The 3,759-nt window shown below is 47.2% G+C and overlaps 1 pseudogene; it reads right to left on the bottom strand.

Moving 5' to 3' along the window:
* Positions 1-211: 211 nt before the first annotated feature.
* On the bottom strand, positions 212-837 carry LOC141582735 (interferon-induced transmembrane protein 3 pseudogene; annotated as a pseudogene).
* Positions 838-3,759: the final 2,922 nt, after the last annotated feature.

Consider the following 3,759-nt stretch of genomic DNA (forward strand, 5'->3'; position numbering starts at 1 on the left):
TTGGGCTGTATTTGCATAAATGTCTTATTGGTGTGTGTTTCAAAATAATAGAAAACTCCCATAACTCTGATGTGACTTAGTGTATGTTATTAATAGTAATAATTGTTATGTCAAATTGTTGTATGCAGCAGAAGTAACCAAAACATCCCTGTCAATTGTGGCTGTCATAATGGCTGTCCTAAGATGCCTTTGTCACCCACAGACATTTGTTGTCTTGTTTTTTTTGTTTTGTTTTGTTTTGTTTTGTTTTTTCCAGGAGCACGTGCACTTTATTGAACCACTGTAGAAAAGTGTGTGAGGGTAAAGGGTTGATACAGGAAGGGCTGGGGGCAGGGCGAGGGATGGAATCTGGATACCAGGGAGACAGGTCACGGGCAGAGCCCCTGGCCCGGGTGATTCCTCTGGATCTACCGATAGGCTTGCAGAATCAGGATTGGGATGATGATCATCAGAATGGTCATGATGATGCCCAAAATCAGAGCCCAGATGTTCAGGCACTTGGCGGTGGAGGCGTAGGCCTGGGCCCCGGTCAGGTCGCCAACCATCTTCCTGTCCCTAGACTTCACGGAGTAGGCAAACGCTATGAAGCCCAGGCAGCAGGAGTTCATGAAGAGGGTGTTGAACAGGGACCAGACGACATGGTCGGGCACGGAGGTCTCGCTTCCGATGTGAATCACGGTGGATGTCGGGGGTGCAGGGTTGTGGGGCACCCCCAGCGCAGCCACCTCATGCTCCTCCTTCAGCATCTCATAGTTTGAGGGAAGGTCGGTGCTGGCGGGAGTGAAGAAGGTTTGCACAGTGTGGTTCATGGTGTCGGGGAAGACCTGCCGTGGTGGGGTTGCTGGGATGCTTGTCCTTTTTTTTTTTTTTTTTTTTTTTTTTTTTTTTTTTTTGAGACGGAGTTTCGCTCTTGTTACCCAGGCTGGAGTGCAATGGCGCAATCTTGGCTCACTGCAACCTCCGCCTCCTGGGTTCGGGCAATTCTCCTGCCTCAGCCTCCCGAGTAGCTGGGATTACAGGCACGCGCCACCGTGCCCAGCTAATTTTTTGTATTTTTAGTAGAGACGGGGTTTCACCATGTTGACCAGGATGGTCTCGATCTCTCGACCTCGTGATCCACCCGCCTAGGCCTCCCAAAGTGCTGGGATTAGGAGCTTGAGCCACCGCGCCCGGCCTGTTGTCTTGTTTTAATCGTCTTTGAAAGGTGATTTATAATCAGCTGTAGGACACTGACAGGTACTTTTAAATGCAGGTTTCTGATAACTTTGGAAATTTTTTCATTAGCATAAAGAAAAAACTTTCGGGACTCTCATGGAGAGCTGACCTGTTCATGAATATCAAGCAGAACAGGAGATAACTGCATGGAGTGAACTAATATAAGATTGAAGTCATCTTTTGGACTTTGCTTAAAATATTACTGGTCCTTTGTTTGGTTTTTCAGAGTTCAGGAAATTTATTTTCAGCTATTTACAGCTTTTAGCAATCGAGTAAAAAATACTCCAATTGAGTAAACAAAATGAGGGGCATATTTGTTTCTCTCTACCTGTTTTCTCCAAAATTGGGAATGGGTTTGTGAGTATTCTTCACTTAGGACAATATAATTTGCATAAGTGGAAAAGAATGTTTCCTTCTGCAATGGGACAAATGGGACACAATCGGAGAAATTAGTCGTTTTGGCAAGGCTTTGACTGGAATGGCATGCGTTCCCCTAGGGAATCAAACATGATGTATAGAGTCAATAAAAGCCCTTTGGGAAAAGTAGCTTCCTACCTTGTCTACACATTCCCTGAACAGGGTCCCTAACCTGTGGTAAGTCAATAATGTCACCTCCTGACAGGCTTATGAGACCCAAGTTATCCTGCGACCTCAAAAGAGACATTTATGCAACTCATACAGTTATTTGACGGGAGAGAACCATAGCTGGGCTCAGCTTTGCAAAGTCTTTTCTGAGATTCACTTTATGAAACAAAGTTTTATGAAACTTGATTTTTAAAACCTATGTAAAAAGAATTGTTCTTGCTACACTTTATACAAATAATCAGGGCAAGTATAATAGAGACACTTGGTCACACCGTAATTTCTCTTTAGTAAAAATGGGAGACTGGAGAGAGAAAAAAATTATATTTTAAGAACGATGGGTGAGGCCGGGTTTGGTGGCTCACGCCTGTAGTCGCAGCACTTTGGGAGGCTGAGGCGGGTGGATCATGAGGTCAAGAGATCGAGACCATCCTGGTCAACATGGTGAAACCCCGTCTCTACTAAAAATACAAAAAATTGGCCGGGCGCGGTGGCTCAAGCCTGTAATCCCAGCACTTTGGGAGGCCGAGGCGGGTGGATCACGAGGTCGAGAGATCGAGACCATCCTGGTCAACATGGTGAAACCCCGTCTCTACTAAAAGTGAAAAAAATTAGCTGGGCATGGTGGCACGTGCCTGTAATCCCAGCTACTCAGGAGGCTGAGGCAGGAGAATTGCCTGAACCCAGGAGGCGGAGGTTGCGGTGAGCGGAGATCACGCCATTGCACTCCAGCCTGGGTAACAAGGGCGAAACTCCGTCTCAAAAAAAAAAAAAAAAAAAAAAAAATACAAAAAATAAGCTGGGCATGGTGGCGCGTGCCTGTAATCCCAGCTACTCGGGAGGCTGAGGCAGGAGAATTGCCTGAACCCAGGAGGCGGAGGTTGCGGTGAGCCGAGGTCGCGCCATTGCACTCCAGCCTGGGTCACAAGAGCAAAACTCCGTCTCAAAAAAAAAAAAAGAAAAGAAAAAAAAGAACTACGGGCCGAGAGCAGTGGTTTATGCCTGTAGTCCTAGCACTTTGGGAGCCCAAGGCGGGCAGATCACGTGGTCAGGAGATCGAGATCACTCTGCCCAACAAGGGAAACCCCATTTGTACACTGAAAATACAAAAAAAAAAATTAGCTGGGTATGGTGATGTACATGGTGGCATACGCCTGTAGTCCCAGCTACTCAGGTGGCTGAGGCAGGAAAGCCCCTTGAACCCAGGAGGTAGAAATTTCAGTGAGCTGAGATTGGGTGATGGTGTGAGGCTTCGTCTCAAAAAAAAAAAAAAAAAAAAAAAAAAAGAGATCCAGGTCCAACCACTGAGGTGGGGCTGGTGGTTGGCCTCTGTCTTCAGGAAACCTGGAACCCCCATGTAACAGAGCAGGACCCAGGCTGGGGTGAGGAAGCCAGCAGGGTCACCAGGTGAGTGGATCAGAGCTGGAAACACAGAGCAGGTGGGAGCCCTGGACTCTCACAGTGAGGGCTGAGAAACTGGGGTAGGAGCATATTCCATGGGCAAATGCACACAAGGGGTCCCTGGGCCCTTTCCCCTGCCCAGTGACTGCCCAGTTCCTAAGGAACTTCTGAGGCCTGAGACCCAGGGACACATCACCTGATCATCACCCCCACACCTTTCTGCCAAGATGAGAGAATGCTCAGAGCAGGCAGGTGGTCTGGGATTGGAGTCTGGGATGGGGTGTGTGTTCCTAAGTAGCAGGTGCCCTTACATAAAGCTGCCTGAGCTGGTTGCACCATCACTTGTTAGTCTGCCTATGTGTGGCCTAGATTCAAAGGTCCAGTTGTCCATTCTGGCCCCACCATTCCCCGGCTCCTCTGCCAGGCCCAGTTGTGTATATTTGTATTACTTTCCAATATACAGCTAAGGGTTGTATTTGTATTTTTGAAAATAACACAGCTTGGGGATGTATTTGTATTATTTTCCAAGATACAGTTATGGGTTGTATTTGTATTTTTGAA

This window comes from Saimiri boliviensis, chromosome 2 (assembly GCF_048565385.1).
Source record: "Saimiri boliviensis isolate mSaiBol1 chromosome 2, mSaiBol1.pri, whole genome shotgun sequence".
Lineage (NCBI taxonomy): Eukaryota > Metazoa > Chordata > Mammalia > Primates > Cebidae > Saimiri > Saimiri boliviensis.